This window comes from Chiloscyllium plagiosum, chromosome 26 (assembly GCF_004010195.1).
Source record: "Chiloscyllium plagiosum isolate BGI_BamShark_2017 chromosome 26, ASM401019v2, whole genome shotgun sequence".
In the NCBI taxonomy this organism is placed as follows: Eukaryota; Metazoa; Chordata; class Chondrichthyes; order Orectolobiformes; family Hemiscylliidae; genus Chiloscyllium; species Chiloscyllium plagiosum.
This window is the reverse complement of record NC_057735.1, coordinates 6350833-6364134: the sequence shown is the minus strand read 5'-3', so window position 1 is coordinate 6364134 and position 13302 is coordinate 6350833. Positions and strand designations below refer to the sequence as shown.

The following is a 13302-nucleotide window of genomic DNA, read 5'->3' as shown; positions in this document are numbered from 1 at the left end:
AACATGGCAGAGGTTTGGATGAACTTTAAAGTTATTCATGAAAATATGTCCCTGAGACACGGACATGGCTAAAATGAGCTAGGACAACAGAGTCTTGTCTTGAGAGTCAAACAACCCTATCTACATTTTTTCCAGCACACGGGAGGGGGCTGAGGACACTGTCCCCTCTGTCTGAGGTGCTGCTCGTGTTCTGACCCCCCTTCAGTCTGTGTTGATCAGTAAAAGAGGCTGCTTCTGCCTGACTTAGAGACAACAAGCAGCCTGAGGCACAAGCGACTGGGAGCATTGCGGACATTTTGAGAAAGTATTAATGTGGCGGGGGGGGGGGGGGGGGGATGAAATAAAAATAGACCCAAAAGGAACATTGCGCAGGATTGGTGTGGAACCAGGCAGCAGCACTGTGAGAGGAGGCAGGATTAAACAGCCTGGGGAATGTGGAGAGACTGAGGAGAGGCGGAGTCAGGACTAACATCAGTTCTTAGTGTTGATCTGATCTGTGCTGTAATCAGACCATGAAGTATGTGTTCCTATGATGCTCTCTCAGGGAAGCTTCCAGGCAGTAAGATCCAGCATTACTGAACCACAACTAGCTGAAACCTAGTCTCTACTCGTTAAAGTCTGTAAGTGGCTGTTTATTTTTCAAGAAGTATTTCTGCTTGGAATATTCTAGAAGTAATTTTGCAACACTTTCTTGATCCTGTGACACTGCTGTAAGTATCTGATGATTTATAGAAATCACTGTAATTAAGAAAACTGCAACATGACTGTTTAAAATGTTTAGTATTCCTCAAACACTTGTGCCACAGCTGCTATGGTGCAGGGAATATGCTTTCCTGTGTCTTATACAAGGAGATTAGTCAGTAAGATTTAAGTATGTTGCAAATACTCTCCTCAGCCCTCCCTCTGGGACTAATACACATAGCAGGGCAATGAAGGGAGAGGTTGTGTGGTTTTACTGCTGAATAAGGGACTGTAAACAATGGCCATGAAATCTCGGGGATATGGTATCTCACAGAACGCTGAGGACTGGCAGCTGTAGGATTCTGCAGCAAAGGCGCAAGAGTCTTGTTGACTTTACCTTTGCAGGGGAAATCTGAAACTCTCTCCCAAAAAGAAAATGCTCTGGAGGCTGAAGGATCAAACATGACTTCAAAGCTAAAGTTAATGGATATATTTTTCCTAGGCATGGGCTCTAAGGTCAGGTGGATGGAGTTTAAGATCCAGATCAGCCACAATCTAATTGAATGACAGAATGGACTTCAGAAACTGAGTGATCAATTTCAGTGCTTATCACTCTGTAACAAACCCAGGAATTGCTGGAGAAACTCCGCAGGGCTCGCAGCAACTGTGGAGAGAAATAGTTAATGTTTTGGTCTGGTTTGGCGTTTCTTCTGTTTTCATATGCATAGTTTTGGCACAATTAGATTAGATTCCCTACAGTAAGGAAACAGGCCCTTCGGCCCAACTGACCCTTCGAAGAGTAACCCAACCAGACCTATTCCCCTACATTTACCCTGACTAATGCACCTATCAAAATGGGCAATGTAGCACAGCCAATTCACCTAACCTGCACATCGTTGGATTAATCTGGAGCACCCAGAGAGAATGTACAAACTCCACACAGACAGTCGCCCAAGGCAGGAATTGAATCTGGGTCCCTGGTGCTGTGAGGTAGCAGTGCTAACCACTGAGCCACCATGCTGCCGCAACATACAAAGTGAATTCACATCATGGTCCACTGACCATCCAGCCTGAGACCTGTCGCTTTAGAAAGGTGATGGGATGGGTCCTAATGACAGGAGGTAAAAAATTCAGACACTCAAGAAGGCACACCTGGGTACTTCTAGGCCACCATCTTGAATGGGAGTGTGGCTCAGGGTTTGAGTGGGTGAAAAGGTGTACCAGCTGAAGGAAACATGTATATTTTCTAATCAACCACTTTGGAGATGCTATTTCATATGTCTGGAGTAGGTAGGACTTGAACCTGGGTCACCTGGCTCAGAAGGAAGGGCATTACCACTGTGCGACAAGAGCCTCCTGAGGAAACCTGAAGATGTATGATTAAGATCCCCTGGTTGCAACTGAGAGGTTAAAATCAGGAGGGATGACTGAATACGAGAAAGCTGAGGGGTGACCTGAAAGGCATCTTTAAGATTATGAAACAGTGGGCTAGCAGAGATGTGCCAAAGATGTTTTCACATGGGAAAGTACAAAATTAAAGGTTGTAAGGCTAAAATAATCAGTAAACAGTTAATTTAGGAGAAACCTCTTTGAGGACTGTTAGAACGTAGGCCTCACTACCGAAAGGAGTGAGAGATACAGACAGTAAGGATGTGCTTAAGGAGCAGATGGACAAACACATGAGGGAGAAAGGATTGGAAGGATAGTCTGATGGGGTGAGACATAGGATACTCTCATGGAATACAAACACCAGCACAAACTAATTGGGCTGAATGGCCTGATTCTGTGCTGTAAAAACTTTGTAGTTTGGAGTGAGACTAAATTCTGTTTTCCTCCTCATCTTTTCCGGAGATCCTGTCCTCTACTGGAACATAGTACCACAACTCCCAGACTCATTTCCGTTCTTTAGCCAATTGTCTTGCATGTGAATCCAGCATGGTTTGTGACAGCAGCTATTCGACTGTGTGTGGCATCACAGTAGAGCCTTTTCCCCTTGAAACAGAAGTGTTCACTCAGTGACCTGGAGCAGGGACTGTGGCTGAGCTATTTCCCCAAGTGAGGGAATGTATTACCACTATACTTCTTTATTTCCCAAAAGAGAAATAAATATGATTCCTGGCTGTTTGGCTCAATGGAACAGTATTCTCCCTCTTTGAATGAGAAGGGGTTAGGTTCAAGTATCACTCCAGATGTTTGAGAAGCATATGTTGGCTAACATTTCCAGATCTGAAAATGTGTTGCTGGAAAAGTGCAGCAGGTCAGGCAGCATCCATGGAGCAGGGAATCGATGTTTCGGGCATGAGCCCTTCTTCAGGAATCCTGAAGAAGGGCTCATGCCCGAAACGTCGATTCTCCTGCTCCTTGGATGCTGCCTGACCTGCTGCGCTTTTCCAGCAACACATTTTCAGCTCTGATCTCCAGCATCTGCAGTCCTCACTTTCTCTGAACATTTCCAGGTGGCATGGTGGTTCAGTAGTTAGCACTGCTGCCTCACAGCGCCAGGGACCTGGATTTGATTCTACCCTCAGGTGACTTTCTGTGTCTGCGTGGATTTCCTCCCACAGTTTAAAGATGTGCAGGTTAGGTGGGTTGGCCAAGCTAAATTGCCCCATGGTGTCCTGAGATGTGCAGGCTAGGTGGGTTAGCCATAGGAAATGTGGAGCAATAGGGTGGGAACCTGATTGTGGGTAGGTGGATGGTCTTCAGAGGGTTGGTGTGGACTAGATGGGCTGAATGGCCTTGTTCTACACTGTAGGGATTGTGGTGCCAGCTTTTGTATGAGGCATTAAACCAAAACCTCATCTGTAAAAAATCCCATGACACTATTTGAAGAACTCCCCCGATTGACCCAGCCACATTTATGCCTGGTTCAAGCTTGGGTATGCTTTCCAATGATTCCAGTCTTTATCCCATTGCTGATTTTGGGAGCTTGCTGCGTGCAAATCAGTTGCTGCATTTCCTGCATTACAACAGTGATGACACTTCAGAAGTGCCCCATTGATTGTAAAGAGAGAGCCTAAGGTGGGGAAAGGTCCTATGTAAATGCAATTACTTTCTTCATCCTCTTATCTCAACTTTCCTCCATCTCCTTCCAATCAGAAAGATGTTGTGAAATATGAAAGGGTTCAGAAAAGATTTACAAGTATGTTGCCAGGATTGGAGGACTAGAGCTATAGGGAAAGGCTGAACAGACTGGGGCTGTTTCTCTGGAGCGTCGAATGCTTATAGAGGTTTATAAAATCATGAGTTTCCACACAGAGGGTGGTACGTGTATGGAATGAGCTGCCAGAGGAAGTGGTGGAGGCTGGTACAATTGCAACATTTAAAAGGCACCTGGATGGGTAAATGAATAGGAAGGGCTTGGAGGGATATGGGTCAGGTGCTGGAAGATGGGAATATTGGGTTGGGATATCTGGTTGGCATGAACGAGTTGGACCGAAGGGTCTGCTTCTATGCTGTACATCTCTATGACTCTATTACTCTATAATCCTGGAGTGGGTACTTTCAGTGCAATAGATTTTCAATAAGTTAATGTGTATTAAGTGCAGTGAAGCCAAGGCAGGTAAATGGAGCTGAAGTATCAAACAGCCATTGGCTAATTGAATGGGCTGGACAAATCTGAGGGCCAAATGGACTGTGTTACTTTTGAATGAACACTTTATGAAGGTTGGAAGGAATTGCATTATACACTTTACACTGTACCTCGGTACAAGTGACAATATTAAATAAATTTAAACCTAAATCTGAATCTCTCAGCCTCTATGTGTCAGTTACTTAAACATTAAAGCCCCACAACATAGACAAAGCCCAGTAATAGCACACAGCAACAAAATGTATCTGTACAATATGATTTGAAGCCCATATAAATGAAGTTTTGTTTCATTTCATATTACACAGAGCTTCTCTCTCCCGTTGCATCATATTTAAATGTTTGCCCTGTTACTCTCTGACAGAGAAATTCCTCAGAACTGTAAAAGCAGGCCATGGCTAGCAGAAACAATAATTCTTTTCCAAACTATGCGTTTACGTAACCAATGGCAACACTCTTACTGCTTAGCAACCGATTGAAAAATTACGATTGGTTAAAACTGGCTCATTTGATACATGTATTACCATATGTTGTTTGCAGAATCTATTCCTGGTCTCAGTTGACTAAATGAGGGGGGGATGTTTTAACAATGAGTGAGTGGGTGGGATTGGTTACGGACGAGAGACCTTAAATAGGTTCAATTTGTGATCCCATCTGGAAGCTGAATCCAACTTGCAAACATCTGAGTTTTACTCAAATGGGACAAGAACTGGGCAGCTGACCCCCTTGGAGAGTTACTGCTTGAAATGTCTTCATGTGGATGGAAAACATGGATGTAATTTGCGTTAAATGCAGCTATCTAGGGTTCCCAGGCTTTGGGAAAACACAGCAGCTGCAGTGAGGTGAGGGAATCATTGGAAAGCATACCTAGGCTTGAGCTGAAAGTGGCAACTACCATTCTCGCCACACAAATGCCAGGCAATGACCATCTCCAATAAGAGATGTTCTAACCACCTCTCCTTAACAGTCAATGGTGTTACCATCACTGAATCCCCCACTATCAACATCCTGAGGGTGTCTCACCATTTCCTCAGATACTGAAGCAGTCTGTGCTCAAATGCAACAAGACCTGAACAATATCCAGGCTTGGGCCGACAAGAGGCAATTAACATTCGTGCCACACAAATGCCAGATAATGACCAGCACCAATAAGAAACACTCTAGCCACTGCCCCTTGACATTCAACGGTATTACTATCACTGAATCCCCCACTGTCAACATCCTTAGGGTTACCATTGACCAGAAACGCAATTGGACTCATCACATAAACACAGTGGCTTTGTGTCAGAGACTGGGAATACTGCAGCATGTAACTCATCTCCTGATTCCCCAAAGCCTGTCCATCATCTACAAGAGACAATTCAGGAGTGTGATGGAATATTCCTCACATGTTTGGATGGGTGCAGCTCCAAAAACCCTCAAGAAGCTTGACATCATCCAGGACAAAGCAGCCTGCTTGTTTGACACTATATCCACAAACATCCATTTCCTCCACTACCGACACTCAGTATCAACAATGTGTATGATCTACAAGAGGCACTGCAGAAATTCACCAAACGTCTTTAGAGAGCATTTTCCAAACTCACCACCCTTTCTGTCTAGAAGAGCAGCTGATACAAGGGAACACCACCATGTTCCCCTTGATATCCCTCACTCACCATCCTGACTTGGAAATATATCACTGTTCCTTTAATGTTGCTGGGTCAAATTCCTTGAATTCGCTCCCTAAGGGCACTGTGGGTCAACCTACAGCACATGGACTACAGTGATCAAGAAGGCAGCTCAACACTACCTTCTCAAAGGCAATTAGAGACAAGCAATAAATACTGGCCTAGTCAGTGATGCCTTCATCCTATGAGTGAATAAAAAATGTTGAAAGTCAATCCAGCACTGCTTGTGGGCCAGAAGGATCAGATGTGCTTCTGCCCCTCACCCCTCCCCAGGGTCCCACACTTATCACACAAATTCCCAATCCCACAAGGCCCTTAGAATCAGAACGGCCTGGTCCTCCATCTTCCTTCAGATGCCTCCGACCCAATTGGTAACCAAGTGTAGAAGCAGAGAAGGACCAATACTATGGGGTTAAACTTCCACAGCTTGTGGGGAAACCCAATTCCATGCTATCACATCTCCCAACTTCCAACATTAAAATTTAACTAAGGAATTAATATAGATCTGTTGTACAGAGTTGTTTGTGGAATCTATTCCTGCTCTCTGTTGACTAAATGGGGCAAGTTTTAACAATGTCACTGAAAGTAAGCATGCTGCAAAAGGCTATGAAGATGGCAAATGGTACGTTAGGGCCTTCATGGTGAGAGGATTTGAGTACAAGAGTAAGGATGTCTGCTGCTATTGTTCTGGGCCCTTGGTAAGATGATACATGGAGGACTGTGGGCAGTTTTGGTCTCCTTATCGAAGGAAGGATGTTCTGTCTGCGGAGGGGAGAATACTGAGATACAGGCCACTGGACTGGACGGGATTGAAGTTTACAAGGAGGAGGCGTTAGCAATCCTGGAAAGTTTGAAAATAGGGCTGGATGGGATTTATCCTCGGATTCTCTGGAAAACCAGGGAGGAGATTGCAAAGACTTTGGCTTTGATCTTTATATCATCATTGTCTACAGGAATATAAGAGGTAGGATTTATAATCATCTAGAAAGGAATAAGTTCATTAGGCGAAGTTAACATGGGTTTGTGACAGGTAGGTTGTGCCTCACAAACCTCATTGAGTTCTTTATGAAGGTGACCAAACAGGTGGATGAGGGTAAAGTGGTGGATGTGCTGTATATGGATTTCAGTAAAGCATTTGATAAGGTTCCCCATGGTAGGCTATTGCACGAAATACGGAGGCATGGGATTGAGGTGGATTTAGCAGTTTGGATCAGAAATTGGCTCGCTGAAAGAAGACTGAGGGTGGTGGTTGATGGGAAATGTTCATCCTGGAGTTTAATTCCTAGTGGTGTACTGCAAGGATCTGTTTTGGGTACACTGCTGTTTGTCATCTTTATAAATGACCTGGATGATGGTGTAGAAGGATGGGTTCGTAAATTTGCAGAAGACACGAAAGTCGGTAGAGTTGTAGATCATGATGAAGGATGTTGTCAGTTGCAGAGGGACATAGGTAAGCTGCAGAGCTGGGCTGAGAGGTGGTGAATGGAGTTTAATGTGGAAAAGTGTGAGGTGATTCACTTGGGAAGGAGTAACAGGAATGCAGAGTACTGAACTAATGGTAAGATTCTTGGTTGTGTAGGTGAACAGAGAGATCTCGGTGTCCATAGATCCCTGAAAGTTGTCATCCAGGTTGATAGGGTTGTTAAGTAGGCATACAGTATGTTAGCTTGTATTAGAAGAGTGACTGAGTTTCAGAACCATAAGGTCATGCTGCAGCTGTACAAAACTCTGGTGCGGTCACACTTGGAGTATTGCGTACAGTTCTGCTCACTGCTTTGTAGGAAGTTGTGGAAGCATTGGAAAGAGTTCAGAGGAGATTTACCAGAATGTTGCCTGGAATGGAAGGAAGGCCTTACAAGGAAAGGTTGAGGGACATGAGGCTGTTTTTATTAGAGAGAAGAAAGTTGAGAGGCAACATAACTGAGACATATAAAAAAATCAGAGGGTTAGATAGGGTGGACAGTGTGAGCCTGTTTCCTTGGATGGTGATGGCTAACACAAGGGGACATAGCTTTAAATTAAGGGCTGATAGATATAGGACAGATGTCAGTTTCTTTACTCAGAGAGTAGTAGGGCCATGGAACACACTGCCTGCACCAGTAGTAGACTCGCCAACTTTAAGGGCATTTAAATGGTCATTGGATAGGCATATGGACATGAATGGAATAGTGTAGGTAAGATGGGCTTCGGATTGGATTCACAGGTCGGCGCAACATCGAGGGCCAAAGGGCCTATACTGCACTGTAATGTTCTATGTTCTATGAGGTAGTGCAACCAAAGATTCACCAGACTGATTTCTGGGATGGCAGAACTGATAAATGAAAGAAGACTGGACCCCCTAGGACTATATTCACAGAAAATTAGAAGGACTCGAGAGATTACACAGAACACCATAAAATTCTAAGATGACTAGACAAGGTAAATGCAGGAAGGATGTTGCTGATATTCGGGGTCACAGATTAAGGAAATGGGAGAAACTGTTTAGGACTGAGATGAGGAGAAATATCTTCACCCAGAGAGTAGGAGAAAGTGATGAATGCAGATGCTGGAGATCAGAGTGTGGTGCTGGAAAAGCACAGCCGGTCAGGCAGCATCCGAGGAGCAGGAGAGTCGACGTTTTGAGCATAAGCCCTTCATCAGAATTGTGAGTTAGGGGAGTGCCAAGGGAGCTGAGAGATAAATGGGAGGGGAGTGGGGCTGGGTGGAAGGTAGCTGGGAAGACGATAGGTTGATGGAGTTGGAGAGTGATGCTGATAGGTCAGAGCAGAGGGTGGAGCGGATAGGTGAAGGTGGGGGGAGGGGAGATGAGGAAACTGGTGAAATCGACATTGATTCCATGAGGTTGGAGGGTCCCAAGGTGGAAGATGAGGCATTCTTTCTCCGGTCATCGGTTGGCTAGGATTTGGCAGTGGAGGAGGCCCAGGACTTGTGTGTCCTTGGTGGGGTGGGAGGGGGAGTTGAAGTGGTCGGCCACAGGGCGATGGGGTTGTTTAGTGTGTGTGTCCCAGAGTGGAATTCTCTGTCACAGAAAGAGTGGTTGAGGCCAAAACATTGAATGTTTTCAAGAAAGAGTTAGATGCAGTTCTCATGCTAAAAGGCTCAAAGGTTGCAGGGAGAAAAAAAGAAACAGTGGACTGAGTTTGATGATCATTCATGATCATATTGAATGGCGGAGCCATTTGAAGGGCTGAATGGTCTATTCCAGCTCCTATTTTCCAAGGTTTTATCTGATCGTGATTAGAAATATGGAATTATTTTGTCTGACAACATGTCTGTAAAATGCCTCAGGTGTGCTTAGCTCAATTAAAGGTGCTATATAAATGTAAGCAGCTGTTGTAAGGCAACAAGATTCCAAGCTGGATGGCTGGTCCATGTTTATGAGATCACCCTGGGTGAGGGAGGAGGAGAGATTGCTCTTGGTAAATGCATGTGTAGTTGTCAGGTGAGGTGTGGAAAGGGTTTTAGCTGTAAAGCATAGAAACCTCAAGTCAGGAAGAAATTATTGTACCCAATAGATTATTGCTGGCTGTACCAAACCCTGCTTGTTCCCCACATCCCTGTAACTTTCTCCATTTTTAATACCAATCAATTGTTTTTTCGTAAGCTGTTATTGAATCAGCTTCCAGGCAGTGCATTCTCGATCTCAATCGCTGTGTACAAAAGAAAGATTTTCTCTATCTCCTGGCAACTCCTTCCTTGGAGATAAGTCGGTTTGTCAGCGAGTAGAGAACTAGCTGGGTTGCAAAACCTTTCTCGTTGAACAATCTTCAGACACACATTGTGCGGGTTCTGCCGACAATCATGGGCAATTGAGCGCATTACCGAGAAGGTAACTGTACCTCTTGCAACCATATATACCCCAGCATCTACAGGGGAGCAAAAAGGGAAAGCTCATTGTGGAATGTATCACAGATACAGATTTTAGCACCACCCCCAAATCCCTTAATATAACATTGCAGTATCTTTGGAGTTTTATTTAGGTATTGGATCAGGATGCTTTGTGCACAGACTTCCACACCTAGTTCAGTGTCACGATTTACAGTGCTCATGTATATAAATAATACTTTGCAATGATTGAATCATTTTTGCAATCGCACCATTGCATTGAATTATTTAATTGCATAGGAGGCCTGTGACCAGTGGAGTGCCACAAGGATCGGTGCTGGGTCCTCTACTTTTTGTCATTTACATAAATGATTTGGATGCGAGCATATCAGGTACAGTTAGTAAGTTTGCAGATGACACCAAAATTGGAGGTGTAGTGGACAGTGAAGTGGGTTACTCAGAGTACAACAGGATCTGGACCAGACGGGCCAATGGGCTGAGAAGTGGCAGATGGAGTTTAATTCAGATAAATGCGAGGTGCTGTATTTTGGGTGCTGGCAGTTGGGACTAGATTGGGTTGGGATATCTGGTCGGCATGGACAGGTTGGATCGAAGGGTCTGTTTCCATGCTGTACATCTCTATGACTCTATGACTCTATGACCCTAAGGCAGGGCCACAGAGTCTGAAGCCAGCCATGACTCAATGGAAGCACATTTAGATTACTTACAGTGTGGAAACAGGCCCTTTGGCCCAACAAGTCCACACCGACCCTCTGAGCAGTAACACACCCCAACCCATTTCCCTCTGACTAAAGCACCTTAAACTGAAAGACTGGAGCGACTGAGGTTGTATACCCTTGAGTTTAGAAGGCTGAGAGAGGATCTGATTGAGACATATAAGATTATTAAAGGATTGGACACTGTGGAGGCAGGAAACATGTTTCCGCTGATGGGTGAGTGCCGAACCAGAGGACACAGCTTAAAAATACGGGGTATGAGGGGATCTAAGATGGCGGCAATCTGAGAAGATCACACTGCAGAACTTCGCATCGCAGCAAGAGCAGGACGGTCCTTTAACCCACCCAACCCAGGTCATCAGGATTTCTTGGGATGTTAGAAAGATTGTGGAGCCCCAAGAAACATTTAAAAATTGACTTACCTGTATTTTCAGCTGTCCAGAAATGCCTAAAAAGGGAGGAGGAGCATCTAAGGTTGGGCCTGCAGCTCAGCCTGCAGCAGCCTCAGAGAAGATTACTCTCCAGGACCTGGTGAATCAGCTCTTGAAATCTCGCAAGATGTTGGGGAAACAGATTGAAGATGAGTTGGCTCCAGTCTCTCTCATGCTGCAGAAGCATGAGCAGCAGCTGGGATACCTGGAGAAGAGGACGGATGAGGTGGAGCACAGGGTCACAGTGGTGGAAGCTGATGCCAGTTCATTCAAGGAAGAGATCCAAGCCATGAAGACGCAGGTTTGTAATTTGCGTGACCAAGTGGATGATCTTGAAAACAGGGCAGGAGAAAAAACATTCAGATCATCGGTCTGCCTGAGGGTAAGGAAGGTGAGCGCCTGCGGAATTTGTTGAAGATTGGCTTCCGAAATTCCTTGACTTGGAGACTGGCATGAGAGGATTGAAGATAGAGAGGGTTCACCGGGTCGCAGCACGGAGGTCGGGTCTGGGTCAATGCCCTCGTCTTTTCCTGGTGTGGTTCCATCATTACCGTGATAAGGAGAGAGTCATGGAGGCTTCCAGATTCCAGGGGAAGGATCCAAAGGCCCTAATTTACAAGGGGCCTAAGATCATGTTTTTTCAGGACTTTTCAGTGGCAGTGATCCAGAAACGAAAATTGTATGATGGTGTCAAGAGAAGATTGAAGGAGCTTGGGATTCAGTACTCCCTGAGATATCTGCCAGTGCTTCGGATCACCTTAGATGGATCCATGCATCTCTTTGGCACATCGGAGAAGGCAAGAGACATTGTGGACAAACTAACCTAAGTTAAACAATTGTAGTATGTATAAATATCGTTGCTTGGGTATGCGTTTATCATTCTGTAAAAGAAATGGAGGAAATCCAGTTGGAGCTTTGTTTTTCCCCTTTTTTTACCTCTATTGATAATAATTTGGTTCAAACTATGTCTGGCAGTGGTTAAGATGTACATTTTAAATTTCTAAGTTAGGACATACCAAAGGATGGATGGAGTATTTATTCCCCTTTTTTTTATAAAGGAATGTTTTTTTTTATTCATTTTGATATTCTATGGCGTGTTTATTCTTTTTAGCTTGTGCTTGCAATGCGGCTCTAGTTGGGAGAAGTGAAGGTGGTTGAGATGGTTAGATGCCTATTTATGGGCAGTTCGGGACGGGTAGTTGCACCCTCCGGGCAGGGGGTGACTTTCCCTACTCAGCGCTATTGGTGCTTTTTTTGTTGGTTTGTTTTCTGGTTTTTGTTTTTTTTTATTTTTAATAACTTTGTATGTTTGTTAAATGTAGTGATTTTAGTTTATGTAGTTTTTATATTTGGTGGATCATGCGACACTAAGGCTCAGCAATTTGTGGTTCGGGTTCCTCCTCTCTAGAATCTAAATGTAATTGCAGAAGATTATGGCTAATGATTTGATTAAATGGTGTACCTGGAATATCAAGGGAAGTCACTCACCAATTAAGAGCAAGAAGGTACTCATGAGTCTTAGAAAGGAGAAGGTGGATATTGCTTTGTTACAGGAGACCCATTTGGATGACAAGGAGCATCTGAAATTACAGCAGAATGGCTTTGACCGAGTTTATTTTTCATCGTTTAATACCAGAAGTAGGGGATTGGCTATATTGGTAAGGAAAAATCTCTAATTTAAATGGTTGGAATGTGTTAAAGACACATACGGGAGGTTTGTAATTCTTAAAGCCTTGATAAATGGGGAAGAATATGGCATTTTAAATGTTTATTGTCCCCCAGCTCATCCTCTTAAATTCTTGGTAGATGCTTTTTCTAAACTGATAAGCCTTAAGTCTCAGCACATCATTATAGGGGGAGATTTTAACTGCCTCATGGAGCCCACAGTAGACAGGTTACCTAAAGGTCCCTCGATACCCTCTGCACAAACTAAACAGTTATTGGGTCTGAGGGGAATTAGGATTGGTGGACGTCTGGAGGTGTCTCCACCCTACAGGTAGGAATTTCACGTTTTTCTCCAATCCGCATAGGTGTCACACGAGGATTGATTTTTTCTAACCCCTGCGGTAACCCTGGATCTGGGGGCATCCTGTATGATTGATAATATTGCCATCTCTGATCATGCTCCAGTGTACCTCATGGTTAAAATTAAGGATGTTACAGTGGATTCAAGGTACTGGCGAATGGACCTCTTTATTCTCATGGACAGCAAGTTTGTGGAGTATTTCTGTAGGGAATTTCGGGTATTCCTAGACATCAACATAGGCTCGGTTGATAGCTCATCTGTTCTCTGGGAAACTGCCAAAGCTTATGCCAGAGGATTAGTTATTTCATATTCCACAAGTAGGAAGCAGCAGAAGGGTGAGCAG

General features: G+C 44.3%; 1 protein-coding gene across 2 annotated transcripts in view; it reads left to right on the top strand.

Moving 5' to 3' along the window:
- The first annotated feature begins 443 nt into the window (after positions 1 to 443).
- Positions 444 to 13302, top strand: part of LOC122563048 (cyclin-dependent kinase 18-like) — a 123453-nt gene continuing 110594 nt past the window's right edge. The window contains exon 1 of one of the 2 annotated variants that reach the window (XM_043716381.1): positions 444 to 620. The gene's annotated coding sequence lies outside the window, so the exon portion shown is untranslated. The other variant, XM_043716382.1, reaches the window with a different exon arrangement.